Source organism: Geotrypetes seraphini, chromosome 2, assembly GCF_902459505.1.
Source record: "Geotrypetes seraphini chromosome 2, aGeoSer1.1, whole genome shotgun sequence".
Lineage (NCBI taxonomy): Eukaryota > Metazoa > Chordata > Amphibia > Gymnophiona > Dermophiidae > Geotrypetes > Geotrypetes seraphini.
The window spans coordinates 234560196-234585565 of NC_047085.1; positions in this window are offsets into that span (position 1 = coordinate 234560196).

The following is a 25370-nucleotide window of genomic DNA, read 5'->3' on the forward strand; positions in this document are numbered from 1 at the left end:
AACTTAACTTACATTGGCTCAATTGGGCCCATGGCCTGATATCTCCCATCTTTTCCCCAGCATGGCCCAATGTTTCCCTCTCTTCCCCCTCACCTTCCAATCTACAAAATCCATTTCCTGCAGCAGCAACTCAAAACAGCTGCCTTGAAAAATTCTCTCTGCTGTGTTTTGGCCTCCCTGTGATGTAACTTCCTGTTTCCGCTTGGGTGGAACACAGCAGAGAGAAATCTTTAAGGCAGCCTTTTGAAGTCACAGCTGCAGGAAATGGATTGGAAGGTAAGGGAGAAGGGAGGGAAACATGGGGGAAGCCACTGCTTGCCCTGAATCGGTAGCATGGAATATTGCTACTCCTTGGGTTTTCAAATAAAAGAACTGTCTTCTCATTCAAATTGGTAACCAAACTTCAGGATTGCAACCGTCACGTTTGAAAGTCACTCAGAGGTATAGAGTTGCGCCCTCTAGTGATGAACCAAAGTATATTTTTCAGTCGTTGCAACTTTATTAGTTCTGGTTACGCTCCAAGTTTGATTACAAAAGTAAATAAATGTCTTTACAGTCTTTCAAACACTTGTATGAAAATACTTTGTTTTTTCTTATCTTTACAAATCTTTTCAAATGAACATCGCTCTGTGAGAAAATTGAGAGCAGTTTGATAATTCAGTTTATAACAGATTCGGGGTCTCTTCGTGGCCCCGTTTCGATTCCTTCTTCAGGAGACCCTATTGTATGTAAATTGAAAAACCTTTTCAATGCTGATAGAATGCTTCAAGTTTGCGATGTGGTAACATCGTCAAAAGAACGCTGTCGGTGCTGTGAATTTAAACTGTCAGAGGTTTTGGCAAGGTATTAGTAACCTGGATTTGCCACCGTGAGAATGGGCTACTGGGCTTGATGGACCATTGGTCTGACCCAGTAAGGCTATTCTTATGTTCAAATGCTGGGGAAAAGGAGAAGAGATGCCAGGCCATGGGGCCCCCTAGAGTTGTAAGGCCCAGGGCAGCTGCTCCATTTGTCCTACCCACCCACCCCTAATGCCAGCTTATTACCACACCTTAAGCCCAGATTCTAGCACATTTTAGTAAAAGGACCCCTAAGAATAAAGTCTTTTTTGGCTGAGATTCTATATAAGAAAAAATAAAAGTGGGAAGTCTCTCATACTCTTACACTCTCATACTCCCATACTCTCTTATACTCTCACACTCTCTTATACTCTCATACTCTCACATTTACTCTCTCTCATTAACTCTCTCTATCTCTCCCTTTTTGTTGTGTTATGGCAGGGCGGACAAGGAGCGTGAAACCCACAAGCAAGGTCAGCATCCCCTGCACTGAGGTGATCCAGGAAATGGCCTCAACCTATGCGCAGACAGAGGAGAACAAAGCACCGGGAAAAGACATCTCCATGCAGACCGAGCCCATCACACAGCAGTACATTACGGCCTCTACACAGACAGAGGAGGTTGGCCAGCAGGATGATGACATCATGCAGGAACTAAGGAGCCTCAGGGAGGAGGTGAAACGTCTGAGAGGCATTAGAGAGGATGAGGCCTATATCGATGGGATAGTGCAGGAGCTATCCCAAATCACAGAAAGGGATCGTGACGGATCTCCCATGATGACACCAGGGCCGTCGATAAAGAAAACAACTGTTGCTGTTCAGGAGATGGATGGAGACACTGACTCCTGGCAGTTAGTGACCTCCTCCACAGGTAAACGTAGGAGACCCCCCTTCCCATTTACAATCTCTTCACCTTCTCACTCTTTCTCTCACCAGGGCAGCTCCACATCGACTCCGCATCTGAAACTGAAGAACAGATTCCAGGTCTTCCATGTTGTCGACATGGAACAGGATCAACACACATCTCCAGGGACAATGGATCGACACCCCCAAAAGAGGCATAGAGTGATAGCCATTGGGGACTCCATGTTGAGGGGCACCGAGGGACCAATATGCAGACCGGATATGCAGTCGAGGGAGGTCTGCTGTCTGCCCGGAGCCAGAATACGAGATTTGACCACCTGTCTTGATAGACTTCTCAGGCCCCAGGACCACTTCCCAATGTTGCTCATCCACGTCGGGACGAACGACACTGCTAGGAACACCCTGGAGGACATAGCTAGAGACTTCGGATCTCTGGGAAAGAAGCTAAAGCAGACAGGAGCACAGGTAGTATTCTCTTCTATTCTTCCTGTTAGGGGCAGAGGAAGGGACAGGGACGAACGTATCCTGAAGACGAACGAGTGGCTACAACGATGGTGCCGGGAGATGAACTTCGGATTCCTGAATCACGGAGAGGCACTACAGGGACTACAGGGACCAGACGGACTCCACCTGACCAACAGAGGTAAGAATGTCTTCGGACACAGGCTAGCCCACCTACTTCGAAGGGCTTTAAACTACGTAAGTCGGGGGTGGGTACCCACTTTTACACCAGAGCAGTAAGTAACAATCCTGATGGGGCGAACCAAAACTCCGCTACTAAGTCTAAGGTAAGTATCCTTATTGCAAAAGAATCACTAGGTGACACTTTAATTCAAATGGATGGCTCACTACAGGAGCTTAGTAAACAGAAAGAGTGGAGAGCTATGTATGTTAACGCACACAGCCTAGGGAATAAATTTCTAGAACTAGAAACAGAAATAGTTAATGCAGACCTGGACGTAGTAGCAATATCCGAAACATGGTTCACAGACTCTCATGGTTGGATATAACTATACCAGGATACAACCTGCTTCGACAAGACAGAGAGGGTAAGTTGGGAGGAGGGGTAGCACTTTACATCAAAGAGAACATCAAGACAACCAGGATCACAGATGTCAAGTACACTGGGGAATCCATCTGGGTAAACCTGGCCAGAGGCAGAGAAAAATGCCTGTATCTTGGTGTGGTATACAGACCTCCAAGGCAATCGGAGGACAAGGACGCAGAATTAATTGAAGACATTGAGAATATCACCTTACGGGGGGACGTCGTTCTGTTAGGAGACTTCAACATGCCTGATGTGGACTGGAACACACTCTCAGCGACAACTTGTGATAGCAGGAGGATATTAACGTCCATGAAGGGAGTAAGGCTCAAACAAATGGTACTAGAGCCCACTAGGGCCCAGGCCATCCTGGACCTGGTACTTACAAATGGGGAAAGCGTCTCGGAGGTCTCGGTGGGAGAAAAGCTAGCCATAACATGACCATAACATGGTATGGTTTAACCTTAAGAAAGGCTTCCCTAGGTCACAAACAAAAACAAGAGTACTCAATTTCCGAGGCACTGACTTCGCACGCATGGGAGATTTCGTCCATCAGACGCTGCAGGTTCATGAAGTAACTGATAATGTGGAAACTATGTGGTCAACCTTGAAATCGACCCTTCATGAGGCAACTAAACGCTACATAAAATCGGTAACCAAACAGCAAAGAAAAAAGAAACCCCAATGGTTCACTGATGAGGTCTCGTACCTCGTCAAAGAGAAGAAAAGAGCATTTCTCGTATACAAATGCACGGGGGAAAAAGAAGCAAACACTGTATACAGGGCAAAGTCTGCAGCGGTCAAAACAGCAGTCAGGGAGGCCAAACTTCGAATGGAAGAAACTCTAGCGAAGAACATTAAGAAAGGGAACAAATCCTTCTTCAGGTACATTAGCGACAGGAAAAAGAACGCAAACGGGGTAGTACGCCTTAGAACGCCAGAAGGGAACTATGTGGAAACAGATTCCGATAAGGCCAAACTGCTGAATGATTACTTCTGTTCAGTCTTCACCTGCGAGGCACCAGGGCACGGGCCACGGCTGGAAGCAAAGCAAAGCATGGAAGACCCATTTCAGAATTTTGATTTCACACCATCTGATGTTTACAGAGAACTGTCGAGACTCAAGGTGAACAAAGCCATGGGACCGGACAATTTGCATCCAAGAGTGCTCAGAGAGCTATGCGATGTTTTGGCGGAACTGTTAGCCATGCTCTTCAATCTCTCCCTAAGTACGGGGAGAGTCCCCCTGGACTGGAAAACTGCCAATGTTGTTCCTCTGCACAAAAAGGGTTGCAGAGCGGAGGCTGCGAATTAGACCAGTAAGTCTCACATCAATAGTGTGTAAACTCATGGAAACTCTACTTAAAGGCAAATTAGACACGATATTGGATGAGGGAAATCTGAGGGATCCCTGTCAACATGGATTCACTAGGGGCAGGTCATGCCAATCCAATCTCATCAGCTTCTTTGACTGGGTGACAGGAAAACTAGACTCGGGAGAGTCTCTGGACATAGTGTACTTGGATTTCAGTAAAGCTTTTGACAGTGTCCCGCACCGTAGACTATTAAACAAGATGAAATCAATGGGGTTGGGTGAGAAACTAACTGCATGGGTCAATGATTGGCTGAGTGGAAGACTTCAGAGGGTGGTGGTCAACGGCACCCTCTCCGAGACATCGGAGGTGACTAGCGGAGTGCCGCAGGGATCAGTACTGGGACCATCCCTTTTCAACATATTCATAAGGGACTTGACCCGGGGGCTTCAGGGAAAAATAGCACTGTTCGCCGACGACGCCAAACTGTGTAACATAGTAAGTGAAAGCAATCTCAAGGATAATATGACGCAGGATCTGATCACGTTGGAAAACTGGTCCTCGACATGGCAGCTGGGCTTCAATGCTAAGAAGTGTAAGGTCATGCATCTCGGCAGCAGAAATCCATGCAGAACATACATCTTGAATGGAGAAGCACTAGCTAGGACTTCAGAAGAACGGGACTTGGGAGTAATCATCAGTGCAGACATGAAGGCTGCCAAACAAGTAGAGAAGGCCTCGTCCAAGGCAAAGCAAATGATGGGATGTATCAAGAGAAGCTTCGTCAGCCGCAAACCTGAAGTCATAATGCCACTGTACAGAGCCATGGTGAGACCTCATCTGGAATACTGTGTGCAATTCTGGAGGCCAAATTACCGTAAAGATGTGCTTCGAGCCGAGTCGGTCCAGCGGATGGCCACTAGAATGGTCTCCGGACTCAAGGGTCTCTCATACGAAGAAAGACTGGGCAAATTGCAGCTCTATACTCTAGAGGAACGCAGGGAAAGGGGTGACTTGATTGAGACATTTAAATATGTCACAGGTCGTGTAGAGCTGGAAGACGACATATTCGTTCCCAAGGGACCCTCGGTCACAAGGGGGCACCCGCTTAAACTTAGAGAAGGGAAATTTAGTAGTGACACCAGGAAGTACTTCTTCACAGAAAGGGTGGTGGATCATTGGAACAAACTTCCGGTGCAGGTGATCAAGGCCACCAGCGTGCTCGACTTTAAGAATAAATGGGACATCCACGTGGGATCCCTACGAAGGTCGAGCTAAGGAACTAAGTCATATGCACTCAGACTTAATGGGGTGGGTCAGTAGAGTGGGCAGACTTGATGGGCTGTAGCCCTTTTCTGCCGTCATCTTTCTATGTTTCTATGTTTACTCACCACTAATGCTACTTTCTGCAGTACTCACAGTGTGCACATTGATAATCTTCAACCCCCAAATTAATTACAGTAGATCCAATACACTGACTTGTAAAGGAAATCTCAAGACATTATAACTGAAGGTGGTATGGCTTAGGAATCATCAAGTAGCTTACAGAAAGGATGAACAACATAAAAATCACAGAGAAATATAACCAAATGATAGGCAAATTGTCATGCCAAGCTGCAGTAAGAAGGCAATTTTATAACTGTTCACATAAGTAAAAAAAATACATACTTTCGTAACCTGTTCCCCGCTTGGAGGAGACTCTCACTCTAAATTTCTTTTTGCAGTCATCTCACTGAAGGTTTTCCTCCACAGCATGATAACAGGTGTACAAATAGAAATATTACTTCACCCAAATAGAAAAATAACAGGTGAAACAGAAATGTGACAGAGTTTAAGTTTCAAAATTTCAACAATTTTATTTAAAGTGGAGAGCTAAATGGATGTAATAATAATATGGGCTCTTTTTATCAAGCCGCGCTAGCGGGGTTAACGTGCGCGACTTTTCATCAAGCGCTAACCCCTGCACTGGCCAAAAACTACCACCTGCTCAAGAGGAGGCGGTAGCGGCTAGCGCGTCCAGCGGTTTAGCGCACGCTAATACGTGTGTTAAAGCGCTAGCGCGGCTTGATAAAACGAGCCCTATAATTTTTTTATCTAAAAAATGAAAATTTTGCATTTTTAACTATATAATAACATCCATTTCTCAGATTTCAAGGCAATTCTCACAATTTTCTTCTCAACAGCAGCTAACCAGAAAATCAGATAAGTAATATTTTCCACTTTGCTATCTAAACCAGGGATCTCAGTCCCTCCTTGAGGGCCACAAACCAGTCAGGTTTTCAGAATTTCCGCAATGAATATGCATGAGATCTATGTGCATGCACTGCTTTCAATGCATATTCATTGGGGAAATTCTGAAAACCCGACTGGATTGCGGCCCTCAAGGAGGGACTTTGAGATCCCTGATCTAAACCTTTACTGCAATCAATTAAACTATAACCAGTTATGGTAAGTCTTTTAGAATTTCTTTCTTCATGATAGTTGCTATTCTTCAGTTTTAAATCAACCTACTCCCTGACTCAAAAACCTCAAAGGAAGCACTAAGACACTGAAATTTGTATTTGTCTTTTTACTTTTCTAGCTACCCCAGAGGAAAAAAAAATGAATAATTGAAGTTTCCCTAAGCTTTTACTCACCCACAACTCAAATGATAATAATAAAAGTTTAATTCCAAGGGAAGGGCAGGAGGGGTGATCTGCCCTGGGTGTATGCACCAAGGGGATGCACAGCTGGTACACCGGGTCCAGAACCTTCCAACATACTCTGCTGCTGCTGCTTTCCTGAAACAGCAGCAGTGGAAGTAAACTTTAAATTCAGACATTGTGGGACCTTTCTGCACCTCCCCTCAGCTGCTGGTCCACCCCCTCCAACATCATTTCCTTGTTCTGGAGCAGAGCCGGCAGCCACGGGAAGGTGCAGCAAGGTTCCGCGATGACTACGGCTGCTGCTCCTCTCCCTCTGATGTCATTTATTTGGTCCGGAGCACAGCTGGCAACTGTGGAGGTGTAGCAAGGTCCCACGATGACTGAATTTAAAAGTTTTACAGCTGCTGCTGTTGGTTCAAGAAGCATACAGCAGCGGAAGGGAGGGGGCAAGATACTGGATGGCATTGGGATGGAGGGAGAGAGTAAGGAGCAGGATACAGATATGGAAGGATGGTGGAGGGAGAGAAAGTGGCAGATGCTGATGGAACTGGTGTGCAGTGAGAAAGGGGAGAGAGACAAAAGCAGGAAGGAGACTTGATGGAATTGGTTTGTATGGAGAGAAAGAGGTAGATGCTGATGGAAGATGGTTGGATGGAGGGAGAAAAAGGCAGACATTGGATGCTAGTGGGAATGGTAGAGGGGGAGCTTATGCTGGATGGAAGTGGGGAGGAGATGGAGAAAGAGGGGAGCAGATACAGGAAGGAAGTGGGGAGGAGAGAAAGAGGGGAGCAGACACTGAATGGAAGTGGAGAGAGGAGAAGATGCTGGATGGAAGGAGGGGATAAATAAAAAGAGGGCACATGCTGGATGGGTGGAAGAGGATAGAGTTAGTGAAATACTGGAGGGGGTGAGGGAAAGACACAGTGAAAAGGGAAATTGAGGACTGGGTAGTAAGAACTTAATCTAGACAGATGCAGACAATAAATTGAGAAGGAAGATGAGGAGAGAAAAGGAAATGGAAGGGAGAGGAGAGGAGAGAGTAAAATGCCAGACCATGGTGGTATGGGAGAGGGAAGAGAAGGAGAGGAGAGAGACGCTAGACCATTGAAGGAGGGGAGGGAAGGGAAGAAGATGGATGCCAGTGGGGGTGAAGAGAGAGATGAAAGGGAAAGGCATACAATTTCTGGAAGAGACATAGAAGGAGGGAAGATGCCATATAGAAGGGGCAGAGGGACGGCAGACAGTGGATGGAAGGAAGAGAGTGACAAGAAGATGAGGAAAGCAGAAACCAGAGAAGACAAAGGTAGAAAAAAAATTATTTTTTTGCTTTAGGATAAAGTAGTGTTGTAGCTGTGTTGATAAATATTTATATCAATAATAGATTCATCCCTCTAATAACATATTAAATATTCATATGATCCTCAGCAGGCTCTTCACTCATACATCATAATATGCATGAGCAATCATCTTCACATTTACTTGTATTTTTTAAATTTATTTTTGTATCCTTTTAATATTATGTATGTGGACACATTCCGATGATGTCGCCGCACATACATGATGATGTAATTGGCCTGTGCCACAGCCGCCAGAATCCTGACGACAATGAGCATGGATGCAATTGGTACTCACAGCTTCCTCCATCGGCTGTGTCAACACCTGGGCCCACTCCTGACACTCCCAATTCCCTGGACAACAAGCAGGGTTATGGCAGGCAAGTGACTCTGCCACAGCCCGATGCGAACCACCGCATCCTACTCCCCTGCTCAGAAGAGCAGTGTCCCAAACTCCACGGGCATGCCATGCCTCATTTCTCCACTGGACCCGAACCCAGAACCCCGGACACAGGTAATTTAGTCTTTATTTTTAACCCTGGTTACATATGGACTTTTCCGGATTTTCAAAGCAAAAAATATGAATATTTTTGTTTACAAAATTACCCTAGAAAATTACATGCCTACATTTGTATCTACTATTTAGACTGTACAAATTGTCTGGGTTAAATTTCATGCACAGTCTTGAGTTTTCAAAGTACATGCATAAATTGTAAATCTTTCCCCGACCTGTTTTTGGGAAATCCTCCTCAAACGGTGGGTAAACCCGGGGGTAAACAGCTTACCCACGTATGCATGCAAGGGAGGGCTTTATGCCTTTAAAAATTGCCTTCTAAGCAGTACAGTCACTAAAATTAGTTGAATCGTCTGTAACTGTTGTGAGCTGGTCCACTGGAGAAATGATCGTTCTGGGAATAGATCCCTTTATGGTTGTCGCGCAATGAAGCATTAGTTGAAAATAGTCTGTGAATTAAGTTCCTCAGGTTCTCTCTCTTCTCAGGGCTGGCAGACATCCAGGGCACATTATCAGCGGTGAATATTGTCTAATAATGATTAACCTTTCATTAGCTTTATTAACTTTCTTCAAATCATTTAGGTAACAGCGAGCAACTGCTTCCCAGATGTTCTGCCATGCTGTCTTGTTAATTTCACCCTCAACCCTGTCTCTGCATGAAGTCAGTGCAGGATGCATGCAGAGATTTAAAAACAATACCATTAATCTCCCTGCTTATTGTGGCAAAAAGAGAGGGAAACAAGAACGGAGGAGGCTAGGGGTCCGTTTTAATTAACGTTTGGAGTTTGTCAAAAAGTGACAATTGGTACTTCACCAGCTGCTGCCCCCATCTGCACCCTTCTCCTGGCAGGCCTGTGTACATATTGCGAAGGCTGGCATGACTCCTGCTTCTCCCTAGTCTGTATGGTGCAACACTTCAGTGGCCCCACAATGCTGACAGCTGCTTCTGATGGTCTGTTTAATATTGGGGATTTCTCACACAGATTAACTCCTGAGTGACCCATTCTGTAAAACACTAGCGTAGCCAGACAGACAATTTTGGGCGGGCCTGAGCCCAAAGTGAGCGGGCATCTCTTTCCCCTCTCTTCCCACCCCATTCCAAGCCCGTGCAGTCTCTCTCTTTCCCTCCTTCCCCCTCTCCAGCCAGTACAGTATTTCTATTTTCCTTCAGGTCGCCAGTAGCTCTCAGATGGTAAAAAATTTTCCAGCCAAACTCGTGGCAAAAAATAGCCCAACTTGTGCTCAGAGTAGTCCAAAAAAGTAGCCCAAACAAGTGCCGCTGGAGACTCCTCTAATTTATCAAACAAATGCTACATACAAATATTTATTTATACACTGCACAAATCCCAAACAGTCCATAATGGTTTACAAAAGACCAGAACTCAAATACAAAACATTCAGGAAAAACACAATAAAAACAAGCACTTAACGTAAAAAGGAGAGCTGTTACTGGCTGATGCTAAAAATCAACATTTTCAAGCTCATTATCTGAGGTACTGTAGATGTCCGATGAAAAACGGCACAACATTGATGTAGATGGCTCAAAAGTGTTGCAGCACAAGTTGTGTTGAGGCACGAATGTACGAATGTTCAATATTGATTCTAATACATCTTGATGCATTCTGTTCCTGAGTTTAGTCTTTATGAGGCTCATTTGAGAGAATGTCCATTCCACAGCTACGTTACTGAATGGGAGAGCCAACATGGATAAGACAAACTTCCCTATTTCATTGAACTCATACTCACCAGCTGCATCTGTAAAATTGATAACATCCATCCAGAATTGTTCAACATCGACATCTTCCATGTTCGAAAGAACATTAAGTTTGTTCCATTGTTGCTCAAGAACTCAGAGGTTTCCTTTTCTGTATACAGTGGGAAAAAGGAGAGCAATATGGGCTTTCTTGTTCCAAGTACGACCAATGACCTCAGTTCTGCCAATGATTCCAATTGCTGGATATTAGCTGGAAGTCATTGATGTAGCTCCTTAAATAATTCAACCAGGTAAGCCCAACATTGTCGCTTCACATCTTCTGCCATCGATGACTACTCCAAGTTCTTGTTTGTTAATAGAACATAGAAATCAATTACAAAGTTCACTGCACTAATGGGAAAGTAATTTGCTTCATTGCTGATATCATACGTACATATTGCTGTCCATGTCTTGATCGCAGCTAGTCAAATAACCCCCATCCATAATACTATTATACATATTCATAAGTTCTTTGATCAGTTTTACTGGATTTGCTTTGTCCAGAGGGTGGTTGATGCATGGAATGCGCTCCCAAGGGAGGTAGTGGAGAAGAAAACGCTGAACCTATGCACACTACTGGGCAGGGCTCTGGGTTTCTGGCCCAGAAATATCTAAGAAAAAGGACCATTTATTCTAAACTAAATTAATTTATGGAGCTTGTATGGTTGGGCAGACTGGATGGACCGCTTGGGTCTTTATCTTCCGTCATTTACCATGCTACTATGTTACTATGTCAAGCTCAGTCTATTCCAGTGGTCTCAAACACGCGGCCCGGGGGCCACATGCGGCCCGCCAGGTACTATTTTGAGGCCCTCGGCATGTTTATCATAATCACAAAAGTAAAATAAAAAACAGTTTCTTGATCATATGTCTCTTTAGCTATAAATGACAATATTATTATTAAGACTTAGCTAAAAAGAAAATTTATAAACTATAAAGAGTTTTACCTCATGCCAATCGTCATTTCTTTAATAAGACATGAACTATTTTTTCTGAGGCCCTCCAAATACCTACAAATCCAAAATGTGGTCCTGCAAAGGGTTTGAGTTTGAGACCACTGGTCTATTCACTCTGGACAGTTCAAGCAGTAGAGGCTGCAGAAATACAAGGTACAGCTTGTTTCTAGGGTCACTGTACATCTGAAACAACAGTTCTGCACTTCATCTTTTGCTACCTGAAAATGAAGCTTTAGCTTCAAGTTTTATTTCAATCCTAAGTTGTTTGTATAAAAATATAGTCTAAAAAATTAATTTAAAACAGGAAGAGCTAACAAGGACAACTAAAATAATGAGGGGGGGACGACATAGGATACGAAGGGATAATAGCAAGAGTTACATCATTTCTTTTTTTTTTTTTTTTTAAATCTTTATTGATTTTCTAACTTTGACAGTGCATTACAATTAATTTAACATTAAAGTATTTCATAAAATGCACTATTATTACACAAGTAATATGTTAAAAACAAACATTTTCCCCACCCTCCTCCCAATTAGTACAATAAGACATATTGTGTTAATACAATATTATAATTAAGTAATTTTAATCTTCAAAATACATTCCCCCCCCCTGGGTGTGTAAGGCAATAAAACAAAATAAAATAAATGGATGGGGAAAGGAAAAAACAAAAGGGGCTGTGAGTGAACTGAAAACAGGATCCAGATTTCATCATACTGGTCCAGAATGCGTTGAACACATGGGGCGAAAGAAAGCCATCTGCTATCACACAATTTCAACATTTTAAGTGGTTCTTCACGAACATTTATACAACAATACATAGCTTTGTACTTCTGCTGACGGGCAGTACTGTGAGAGAACCACCTGTAGGTTCCAGAAACCATAAACTCAGCATTTCTAGGCATCACTTTAAGGGCATAGGATGAACACAGCTGTGTGGAATGGCATGCGCATTTAATGTGAATAATATGAGGATGACGTTCACGAAATCTGGTTGTCACTGAATTGACACTACCACACATTGTATTGCAGCCATCTGCTGTGAGCCCAATACACTTTTCAGATGCCAGATTATTCCGTTTCAGGAATTTCATTAGTGCAGTAAAAAAAAAAAAAAAATGGCATCAGCTGTTCCAGACTCCAGCAAAACCAAGCCAAGAAAAGTTCTCACAATTTTGTGTAGCTTGCAGCTACAAAAATGAACAACAATACAGGGTTGTTTCTCTGTTGTTACATCTGTACTTTCATCTATAATGAGCGAGTACAGTGCGCCCCTTATGCTCATCAATAAGTCTTCATGCATCGAAGGACTAAGAACACGTTTAATCAACGATGTGCATTTAGTGCGATGAATTGCTAAGTCTTTTCCAGATAGGTCCCAAACTAGTTCTCCAAGATGGTTCACGGTAGATATGCTGGAATGACAAGCTATGTGTATAGCCAGTTTTAGCTCAGCAACTTTCAATGTTGTGTTGGGACCTTTCGTGCTGGGTGTCAGGTCAAAAGCGCGCCGGGACAAAGGCGCGCCCAGACAATTGAGCGCAGCGCAGAGGCGCGCGCTGCTCAAAATTACTGTTTTTAGGGCTCCGACGGGGGGTCGTGGAGGGAACCCCCCCACTTTACTTAATAGACATCGCGCTGCATTGTGGGGGCATTGTGGGGGGTTTGGGGGGTTGTAACCCCCCAACATTTTACTGAAAACTTCACTTTTTCCCTGTTTTTAGGGAAAAAGTTAAGTTTACAGTAAAATGTGGAGGGTTACAACCCCCCAAACCCCCCCTAACGCCAACGCGATGTCTATTAAGTAAAGTGGGGGGTTCACCAACAAAACCCCCCATCGGAGCCCCTAAAAACAGTAATTTTGAGTGGCGCGCGCCTCCGCGCTGCGCTCAATTGTCCTTGCGCGCCTTTGTCTTTCGCGCCGTTATCTATGAACCTTCGTGCTGCTGTGACATCCAACATCGAAAAGATTCTTCATGTTCGAAAAAGGTGCGGCATTGCGTCGGTGCTTCTCAGTTAAGCTGTGTGCCTTCAAATCACTATGGTGAGCACACACTTCACATCGGCAATATTTGCAAAATGCTGTTAAGTCATCGGCCGGGACTTTCTGGATCCATCCTTATACTCTGCTTCTTTTTCCCAAGCTGCACAGTATTTCCTCTTGTATTTGGACCATTTACCATGATGGCAGCCTTAAGTTGTGAATGAGTTGGAATAGTGAGATGTACTGTACGGTCTTACAGACCAGATGTCATTTCCTAATTATTGCACGAGATGAGGAGCTATTAAAGGGCTTGTTTTTCCAAGACTTCTCTGAGATTATGAGAACATAAGAAAAATGGTGCTTGATTCCTAATTGTAAGTTGCAAATCAGAATTTTTTAAAAATAAGCATAGCACGAAAACTTCAGCTTATGATTTCCAGTTGTGTACAAAACTCTACCAGTCTACCAATAGCTGTAGAACAGGCCACTTCTTCCTCTTCTGCTGGCCCAGACCTGAATGCTTATTTTAACTAAGGGGCTATACGGAGGCCGAGGCCCATGCAGTTTAAAGGAAAAGTTAAGTCTGAGCTGACAGGAAGAAGAAGTTACTCATTGCTGCTATTACTATTACTTGCCTCACCAATTTGCTTGACTTCTTTGAAGGTGTGAATAAACATATGGATAAGGGCAAGCCAGCTAATGTAGTGTATCTAGATTTCCAGAAAGATTTTGACAAAGTTCCTTATAAGAGGCTCCTGAGAAAATTAAAGTCAGGGGATAGGAGGCAACGTTCAATTGTGGATTAAAAAGAATTGGTTATCAGACAGAAAACAAAGAGTAGGGTTAAATGGCCATTTTTCTCAATGGAGGAGGGTAAATAGTGGTGTGTCGCAGGAATTAGTACTGGGACCGGTGCTATTTAACTTATTTATAAATGATCTGGAAATTGGAACTACAAGTGAGGTTATTAAATTTGCAGATGACACTAAACTATTCAAAGTTATTAAAAAACATGTGAACAGGGAAAAACTGCAGGAAGATCTTAGGAAACTGGAAGACTGAGCTTCCAAATGGCAGATGAAATTTAATGTGGACAAATGCAAAGTAATGCACATTGGAAGGAATAATCCAATCCAATCATAGTTACCGGATGCTAGGGTCCACCTTAAGGGTCATCATCTATTTTCTTAGTTTTTTCCTGCAATCTGTTTTTAATTAAGCTCCAGCATTTTATTAACCATTTCTGCATAATTCATTAGGATGAATCCAGTCTAAGTAAGTGTCTTCAAAGCTGCTTTACCACACACAGATTTTCTTTAGTCATGTATTGATGATGTAATCATAAGTTGCCCTTAGTTTACACTCTACTGGCATGATTATATTTAATCATTTCTTCACACTACACTTACATTTGGATAATTCCCCCCTCATTTTTTGTACCCTCGGGTTTTCTTTACTATCTTTTATTCATTTTTTTTAGTTTAGTTTATTTCAACATGTGTCTTTAAAGTTCATGCGCACATGACAACATCATCAGTCTCCTTATCCCCCCAGTTTCCCACTGTGTTCTTTTCATATGCTCAGCTTTGCTCTGATCATTTTTCTTTTGGCACGGCTATGCCAAGGCCCAAATCTTTTGATACCCACAAGACTAGGTAAGTCCACATGGTTTCTTTTTCAATTCTTTCTTGACTCATTCAGATTCATGTCCCTTGAATCATGACGCCTAATTTGTAGCATTTTAGCTATTGCTAGTAGCATGTAAAATCTCGTGGCACACATGCAATGTGTATTTTCTCTTGGTTTTATTTTTATTTTCATGCTTAAATCTCGTAATAGCTCATACCCTAATGTCAATTCTTGGATTATGTGGGGTTTATTATTGTAAAATACAATAGTTTTTAGGTTGGCATTGATCTTGTTTTATGCCCCATCTCACAATCAAGTTTCAAGTTTCTTTATTTTTGATATACCGTTTATCATACAGGTATCTAAACAATTAACAATAAAATAGAATATAAAAATAAAAAAAATAAGATTAAAAGCATGGCTAAACTAAAAAGAGGGAAGCACTTATGCACTGATGTACATGATACGAAAGGGAAACAATGGGGAGAGGAAAATTATTAAATACATCGAAATGGAAATAAAAATAAAGGGAGGCAAACTGGAAAGGGAAGTACATTTGGGGGGGGAGGCTCGCTTCAAAAGAAGCGTTTTGATTGTCAAAGAGGTTCTACAAAAGAGGAACAATCTGTAAGGCTTGGCTACAACTCTTACTGTTTTTACCATTGGTTTCAAGATTTGTCATTTTTACATACATTTTTACATATACAATTAATTTTTAAGACAAAATTCTTGGGCGCAACATTGCATGCAATTATTCTCCAATGTCTTATACTTTTAGGTGGTCTTTTACTAAGGCACACTAGCCGATTTAGTGCGCTGTCACCCACCACGCCTCTGGTCAGGACAGCAGAGGGCGCTGTTGGCCTGAACAGGCACGTGTCTAGGGCCTTCAAATGTACTGGCTGCTCCAGTAAAAATACACCAGCACACAAAAGAGTTTAGTGCAAAAATAAACTTTTATTTTATCCCTTTTCCTGGGCACTGGTCAAAATGGCTTAACTGGTAATTAGCAAACATTAAAGGAAAAACAGGTAAATGGGAGCCCGAGACCCCCGTGTGTATTGTTGGAATGTAACACGGGGCTGGTTGGCCCTCGTGTTGCCCATCGGCTGGGGTTGTTAGGTTAGTTGGGTGGGGGGGGGGGGGAGTATCAGGCGAGGATTGGGTGGTGGGACCGTCAGTGTAGGCAGTTTAAAATTAATTAGTGGGAAGGCAGGGAAGTGCGCGGGGGTGAGGTTTTAAAGCTGGGACCTTGGAGGACTTGGCTTCTTCCGGGTTCCTACAGGGCGGCTTTTCCCACCCGTAGGCCCGTTGTTTTTGGCAGATGATGGTAGCTCAGGGGTGCGGATCTCACGAGCTACTAGGTCATTTGGCTCATCAGGTGATGAGCAATGGGCTGGCGGGAAGCCATGCCTGGTGGGTCAGGTGACCCGGATAAAAGGGGCATGAGGGATATGCCATCCCTCTGACCCTTGGTGAGGTGGCAGGGTTGAGGGCACTGAAACCATATATTTTTGGTAGCTTGGGAGGAGCTCTTTTGGTTATGATGTTAATAGAAGTTACGATATGTTAATGAGTTATGGATTAATAAACTGAGTTGCGGCTAATTTTTACCATCATAAAGACTGTAGTGTATTTGTGGTAAAAGGGGGGTGGGGGAAGGTCATGATGGTAAAGGGTATGTGTGTGTGTGAGTATATAGATGGAGAGTAGGGCCTATCCAGATCCCGCTGTTACAGTTTGCATCAAAACAATTCCAACTTGGATTTTGCTGTTAGGTTGATACTTTTTAAAGACTTGCATTATTGAGATATAAGCAAAAAAATAACAAACACTGTGTTTCACCACTGTAGTTTGGTTGCTTGAGACTGCTTGTGGGGCAGGTGGAAGCTGTGATGTAATTAGGCACAATGATGACTGCCTTCCAGTAAGTATCTTCCAACAGGAATCAGACCATTTCCTTCTTGGAACAAGGATGAATGAGGTCTGGCTCAGGTAAAAGGAGAGACAAAGTTTCAAATTACACTTCTCCCTCCGGATTCGCGGGGGATAAGGGCAGAGCCGGACCGCAAATGACGAAAAACCACGAATATCCGGCTCTGACCCACCCCCGCCTCCCTCCCGCCTTCCTGGCCTTATCTGGTGGTCTAGCGGGCTTTCGGGGCAGGAGCGATCTTCCTACGCTCCTGCCCCGTGCAGATCGCCATTAGGAAATGGCTGCTGTGAGTTTCCGTAGTCTCTCGAGACTACGACGGGAACTCCCTACAGCTATTTCCTAATGGCAATCTGCATGGGGCAGGAGCGTAGGAACATCGCTCCTGCCTCGAAAGCCCGCTAGACCACCAGGTAAGGCTGGGATGCTGGGGGGAAGACTTAACAATGGGTTTTTTTTTTCTTTTTCCCCCTCCCCAAAAAATCGCGAATATGTGAAATCGCGATTACCAAAACCGCGAATGGGGAGGGGGAAGTGTAACTCTCATGTATGAAACCAAAAATAAATGACAAGCCTCTTGTTCTGGCTTTATTCCTTCAAGCACTCTTCTCAAATTATCAGAGAAAAAATAGTTCCCACCTGGCTGCCATAGAAAACCCCTCTGAAAACCAAAAACCTCTCAGTCAATTAAGGATAGTAGGAACAAAACATACATTTTTAACAAGCAGAAAAAAACCTCTCTTAATTCTTCTGCCTTTTCTCCTGGTTTCCACACTTTTGTTTCATAGTCTTTGTTTAGGAGAGAGAAAAGAAAATCTTCCGAAAACAGTCTCTGGGTTCCTCCTCCAGAGGTTTGCTTCACAGCACAAGTGAAAAAAACCCCACAGGCAAAAACTATAATATTGCAGAACTTAAACACACTTTTGCTTGGCTCATTAGGGACCCACTTTCATGAATTAGGACAAAAACTTGGCTCCTCAGGTTCACAGGTAATGTCCATAGCTTTCCAGCTGGAATGGTTCCTGGAGGTTTGAGGCACTGCCGGTCCTTCCTCAGTCATCTCAATCTCATGACCAAGCCGAGGCTCAGGAGAAGGGTACTGCTCCAGCCTTCTCTGTGCTGCTCCCTGCACCCATCTGGTTACAGCTCCCACCTCATCTCCCTTCTGTTGTTCTAAGTTTTGCATTTTAAGCCTGGGGTAGCCCCGCCCACTGTACCTAGAGCGGGGGAGGGAATCCAGCTCTCCTAACAGTTGAGCCTGGTTTTCCCTATACTGCCTTTCTTGGGGCTGCCTTAAAGTGACAGGCTTTTCTCTACAAGTAGTCCATCTCATGGGTTTAACCTTAAATCTGTTCTGTAGTGTATTTTCTTTAGTATGGCTGAGTGACCCGTCCCTGACTTGCTTAGCCTCCATGTCTGTAGAGTAGCCAGCTGACTCCTGACTAATGCTACTGACCTGGTCAGCTCTCTTGGTGAGGGACCGCAAGTTGTTAATGCTGCTTCTTCTTGGATCTAAACCTGCACTGGCGCTGGGTTGGTAACAGCGCCTTAGTAAAAGACCCCCTTAGTTTTTACATCTAAACCTTTTCGACGGGCTATTATATTTCTGCAACCCCATTATATTGTCGAAGTCTCTTTCTCATCATTAGTCATTTTAACCTGTATCCCCCTTTTGTGTCCTCCTGCATCAAATTTCAGTAAAACTTTTTTTGAATTGATGCAGAGATGCTTCTTATAGTCATAACTGTGATCTACACCATTTCTTATTTTTAAATATTTTTCTGTTTTTTGCAAATCCACATCAGTCTTTGAAATCCTACATCTCTGGCACGTATTTCCGTTTCTGACATATACACTTATTTTCACTGATCACATTACTGGAACTTATATTATTCACATCCTCACCTTAGCTTACTTCTCAGATATGTTCACAAGGCAGGAGCTTATGTTCACACCGATATATACGTATATATATGCACATTTTCCACTGCCAATAACATAGGTCGTTATGTGTATCACTAAAAAGTCTACTTTGGCTCAGCACCAAAATTCAAATTAATCAGTTTTTAAAACAATCACTATTCACGCTATTACCTTTTGCAATATATTTTTGTCATCCCATGTCCTCAATTTATAACTTTTTCACCATTATGTCTACATTTTTAATTCTTGCCTACTCATAAACAACTTAGACCCCTGAATAAGATGTTTTAAGTTGAAACATAGGGCACCGGATTAGTGTGCGCTAGCCGAAAATCTACCACCTGCTCAAAAGAAGGCGGTGGCAGCTAGCACATGCGGCAATTTAGTGCATGCTATTCTGCGCATTAAGGCCCTAACGCGCCTTCGTAAAAGGAACCCATAGACCGTGTTGGGTCCCCAACATTCAAAGCAATTGTGGATTTTATTATTGTTTTGTGACTGCATCATTTGATTGAATAAACCCTGACTTTAAGAACATCATCTCCGCATTCCATAATGTGGGAGCAGTTACTAAGAAAATAGATTTGTGAGGAGTATTGTAAATAATATGATGTAATGAAGGAATAGTAAGTAGATTCTGACGGTGTCAGGTCAAAAGCGCGCCGGGACAAAGGCTTGCCCAGACAATTGAGCGTAGCGCGCGCCGCCGCACCACTCTAAATTACTGTTTTTAGCGCTCTGACGGGGGTGTGTGTGTGTGGGGGGAACTGCCCCACTTTACTTAATAGACATCGTGCCGCGTTGTGGGGGCATTGTGGGGGGTGTGGGGGGTTGTAACCCCCCACATTTTACTGAAAACTAAACTTTTTCCCTGTTTTTAGGGAAAAAGTTCAGTTTACTGTAAAATGTGGAGGGTTACAACCCCCCCAAACCCCCCATAACGCCGGCGCGATGTCTATCAAGTAAACTGGGGTGGCTCCCCAACAAAACCCCCCGACGGAGCCCCTATAAACTGTAATTTAGTGCGGCGCGGCGGCGCGCGCTGCACTCAATTGTCGGCACGCGCTTTTGTCTTTCGCGCCGTTGTCTATGAACCGATTCTGACAACTGGAGCATAATGTTCATGAAAGATTATACAGAAGAAGTTATCTATAAATGCTGGAGAATGTTCTTGTCGAGATTTAAAATTAAGAAGCAGAGTTTTAAATGTCAATCGATGAGAGACGGGTACCCAGTGAGCATCAATAAGAAATGGAGTAACATGGTCAAATTTTTTTTCCCTCGATAAAAGTTTCACAGCAATATTTTGTATTATTTGTAATCATCTAAGCTCCTTTTGGAATATGCCCTGGTATAAGGAGTTGCAGTAGTCAAGATGTGTAATGACAAGGCAATGAATTAAGATATTAGGTGATGTAGGTTCTAAGAGAGTTGAGATTGAACGTATCATTTGTAATTTGAAGAAACATTTTTGAACTAGAGTGCTTATTTGTTGGTAAAAAATTAATTTATTGTCCAGAATTACATCCAGTAGTTTGATAGTAATATCCATTTGAATTGGTATTGATCGAATACAGATAGGAGCTGTGAAATCTTCTTTGTCTTAACATGGGAACAAAAGCGCTTTTGTTTTGGTAACGTTTAAAGAAAGCATATTTTCATTTAACCTTTGACTAATTTGTTCTAACTTTTGGTCAATTTCTTGAATTTCAACAGGATTTTGAGAGTGTAAAGGATACAAAAGTTGTATATCATCGGCATAAGCAAAGGAAAAGAGACAGAATATAAGAAAGTAGACAGGTTGATGGGAGAAAATACAATCATCAATAGGAAAATTTCAGGGAAACAAGGAGGGAAGGGGAATAAGTACATAGGCTATCTTCATGGAGGCAACCTTCTGTCTGTATTAGCACAAGAGGGAAGTCATACCCTTTGTTGGCAGTATTTTCCATAGGGTGGATGTGGTTACTGAGAATATACTATGACATGGTGTGTCATAAGCAGGCCAGGATTAATTCGTCGAGGGCCCCTAGGCACACAAGTACACTGGGCTCCCTGCCCCGCCCCACCCTACCATGCATCCAGGCGGAAACAGGAAGCTGCGTCAGAGGGAAGCTTTGGGCAAGCAGCACCGCTTACACGATTACAGTTCCCGTTGCCTTTCTTACCCGCGTTGCTTGCTTGTCTTACTTTCCGTCGATAGGGGGGGTGTTGCCAATCAGGGTGGGGCCCGCATTGCCGATCGGGGGTCCCGCGTTGCCTATCGATGCTGGAGGGGCCCATCGCTGTTTGGAAAAAACAATGTTGATGCCTTCCTTCATAGGGACCCCCTTACCATTTCGGGCCCTAGGCACATGCCTACTTGGTTAATCCTGCCCTGGTCATAAGTACATAAGAATAGCCTTACTGGGTCAGACCAATGGTCTATCAAGCCCAGTAGCCTGTTCTTATGGTGGCATATTCCAGTTCACTAATACCTGGCCATAACCCAAGGAGTAGCAATATTCGATGCTACCAATCCAGGGCAATCCAGGGCAATCCAGGGCTTTCCCCATGTCTTTCTCAATAGCAGACTATGGATTTTTCCTCCAGGAAATTGTCCAAACACTTCTTAAAACCAGCTACGCTATCCGCTCTTACCACAACCAGAGCTTAACTATTCTCTGAGTGAAAAAATATTTCCTCCTATTGGTTTTAAAAGTATTTCCCTGTAACTTCATCAAGTGTCCCCTAGTCTTTGTAATTTTTGATGAAGTGAAAAATCGATCCACTTGTACTCATTCTACTGTAGACTTCAATTATATCTCCCCTCAGCTATCTCTTTTCCAAGCTAAAGAGCCCTAACCTTTTAGTCTTTCCTCATACGAGAGGAGTTCTATCCTCTTTATTATCTTGGTCACTCTTCTTTGAACCTTTTCTAGTGCCGCTATATCTTTCTTGAGAAAAGGACACCAGAATTGAATGCAATACTCCAGGTGAGGTCGCACCATTGAGTGATATAGAGGCATTATACATAAGAACATAAGAAATGCCTTCACCGGATCAGACCCTAGGTCCATCTTGTCCGGTGACCCGCACACACGGAGGCCAAGCTAGGTGTTCCCTAATGGACACCTTGTTCACCCATATCCCTCAATGTGATTTGCAAGAAGGTGTGCATCCAACTTGCCCTTGAATCCCAGAATGGTGGTCTCCGTCACAACCTCCTCCGGGAGAGCATTCCAAGCGTCCACCACTCGCTTGTTAACTATCTCTTTTTAAAATAATTCCTAGTAGCTTGTTTGCTTTTTTGGCCGCCGCCGCACATTGGGCGGAAGGTTTCATTATGACACCCAGATCCTTTTCTTGGGCACTAACCCCCAAGGTGGACCCTAGCATCCGGTAACTGTGATTCAGGTTATTCTTCCCAATGTGCATCACTTTGCATTTGTCCACATTAAATTTCATCTGCCACTTGGATGCCTGTAATGTGACTTGAAGATGGTATCATTAAGAGATTTTTCTGAAGGGAACAAAGTATATGAGACGGAACATAGGGAATCAGCAATCGTTCCGAGAAGGAATGGGTATGAGCCTGTCTTATTTTATGAACTAATAGCAGAATTTTGTATGTGATTCTATAAGTGACTGGAAGCCAGTAGGCAGATTTAAGAATTCACATGCAAACCTGGACTGAGTTATTGGGGGCAGAATAAGTTATTTTTATATCCCCATAGCTTCTAAGCAAATGTTGGTTCCAACCCTTACCTCCCTACAAACTGTAATATTTGATATAAAGTAACCCATCCAAGCAAAACAAGAGGTACAAGGGTATATGAGAATCACTGAATGCTTCAAATTAAGGAACGCCTCCTCTCATATAATAATGAAACTAGTCTTTTTGGCATTTTCTACTAAGCAATTAATCTCTTTTCTTTTTTTCAAATTACTTGTAGGATCCTCATCTGAAAGTAAATAGCATTCTCTATCATTTAGCTGTCAGTTTCTTTAATATAATTAGCTCTATCCATAACCACAATATCTCCGCTTGCATCAGCAGGTTTGTCTTTTTGGGTTTTTTTTTTTAATAGATAAAGATATAATTGCTTTATTTTTCTCTTCTGATAAATTATAAAAGACCATCTACTTTTTCTTTTCGAATACATCAGTGTCCCTGAAACTACCCTACACGTATGGTTCTTTTTGGTTTTGCTTCCATTCCTTTGTTTCGTTTTTCCCGTCAATGTTAAAAGTGATTTTAGTGGTCAGGAGAAGCTTTTGTCTGCTTAAATTGCTGGGGACTGGCTAACTGCCAATATTCAGCAGTATTTAACTGGGCAGTGCTTCTAAATGTTGTACAAAACAGCCATTTTTGAGCAATGCTACAGAGGGACATTATGAGGGGCAGAGTTTGGAAGGAGCTGCAAGAAATATGCAGATGCAAGCAATATTCAGTGCCAGTACACACTTAGCTAACTGGGTGAATTTATGACTGATTACCTATGTGAGTGCTAGCACTGAATATTGACCAGCACCTCTGCTCCAGTCCCAATCCCCCAGCAATGCCCAGACTTTCTTCCCCCTTCCTGGCAAGATCTATAGACCCTCCCACAGATCGACAACCCCCTGCCCCCCACCCCCACAGGTCCAAACCCCTCCAAATTCCCCCCACAGTCAGGATAGGGCCCTCCAGGTCCTACTAAATTCCCTGAAGGTCCATCAATATGATGGTGGCAGGAGCAAACCCCATTCACTCCTGCCTCTAGTGGTTGCCTATACAAAATGGCTATCATGACCTTTAGAGGCAGCCATGTGGTACTTTTGTAGTATCATGAGACCGCTGCAAGAGTTCACAGCAGCCATTTTATAGAGGTGGCTGCTAGGAGCAGGAGTGAGTGTGGTTCGCTCCTGCCCTCATTGCATTGATGGATCACCAGGGAATTTAGGTAAGCCCCTTCTGTCCATATCCCTCTCTTTCCCTCACATTCCCACTCTCCTTTCAAAATCAAAATCTTCATTTTCAGAGGGGCCCCAGTGCAGCAGCCATTCTCACAGGCTGCCTTAAAGCTTTTCCTCTGCTGTGATCTGCCTGGGCAGATCGGGGCAGAGGGAAAGCTTCAGGGTAGTGCTGGCAGCCTGTGAGAATGCCTGCCACACTGAGGCCTTCTGAAAAAGATTTTAATTTTGAAAGGAGACTGGGAAGGTGAGGGGAAGAGAGGGATATGGGCATAAGGAGAAGACATGCCTGAACCATAGGGCCCCCTGGAACTGTTTTAAGTCAGCCCAGGGGTAGTGGTGGAGGCAGGGAGGGATGAGATCAGGGGGAAATACAGACTGGTGAGAAGGGAAGGAGAGAGAGATGCCAGACTATGGAAGAGGAGTAGGCAGTGGGAAGAAGCCAGACCATAGGAGGGGGAGGAGGGAAGGGGAAAGACAGAGATGTCAGACAACATGAGAGAGGGAGGAGATTGTGCACAGGGATGGAGAGGAAGGGGAACGAGATGGAGGATACAGTGCACAGTAATGGGTGAAATGGAAGAGAGATAGAAGAAATGCTTCTTATGGATAGATGGGGAGAAGATGGTACATATGGATAGATGAGAAGGGAAGGGAAGAAATGGAAAAGTAGCTAGATTTTGAGAAGAAAGCAGAAAAATATAAGAAAGTTGAATGTTAAAAATTAATACCAAAGATGGATGTAGGGCAGAAAGTGAAGAAGGAGAGAAAATCAGCAAATGGGTAAGAAGCAGTGACATAGTAAGGAGGGTGCGGGGAGGGGCGCTCCGTCCTGGGTGTGGTCTTGATAGATGCACCAGCACCCATCCTCCTTTCTGCCCCCGTTCCTTTCTGACCCTCCCGCCACACGCATGCACCCCTTCCCTTGTACTTTTTAAAATTTCCCTGCACGAGCAGCATTACAAACTTGCTGCCAGCGTCAGTGTCACCCTCTCTGATGTCACTTCCAGGCCCCACACCTAGGAAATGACGTTAGAGGGATAGCCTGAAAAATTAAAAAGGGAAGGGGGAAGGGAAGGGGGGTCAGGAAGAAGCTGGGAAGGGAGAAGAGGGCGGGGGAGGGCCACTACTGCCCTGGGCGCCACACATCCTTGCTACGCTACTGGTAAGAAAACCCTCGAAACACAGTTAAGAGCACAGACAGAAAGAAGTGCATAGACTGGGAAAAGATGGTTAGAAAAATAAAATCAACAGTCAACAAAGGTAGGGAAAATTATTTTATTTTCATTTTAATGATTATAATGTGTCAGTTTTGAGAATTTATATCTGTTGTCTATATTTTGCACTGTTCGGGAATAAATTATTTTCTATTTCTCTGGTGTTGTACTGCATATGGAGTCTGGCATCTTAGGGTTTCGTTTGTGGTCCTGTATTTGCACAGGAGTTAATTGTGTTCTGAATGTATGACCAAGGCCAGGTATTCTGGTAGGAATGGATGTTGAGAAGCATACAGTGCAGTTTAATTTTGTGGTTAACCATTATGTATTGTTAATAAGATTATGGGCTCCTATTACGAAGGTGCGCTAAGCGTTTTAACGTACCCACCGGATCAAAAGGAGGCGGTAGTGGCTAGCGTGCGGGGCAATTTAGCGCACACTATTCCGCCAGAATTTCACTTCTCATACCCCACAGATCGCAGATTTCTC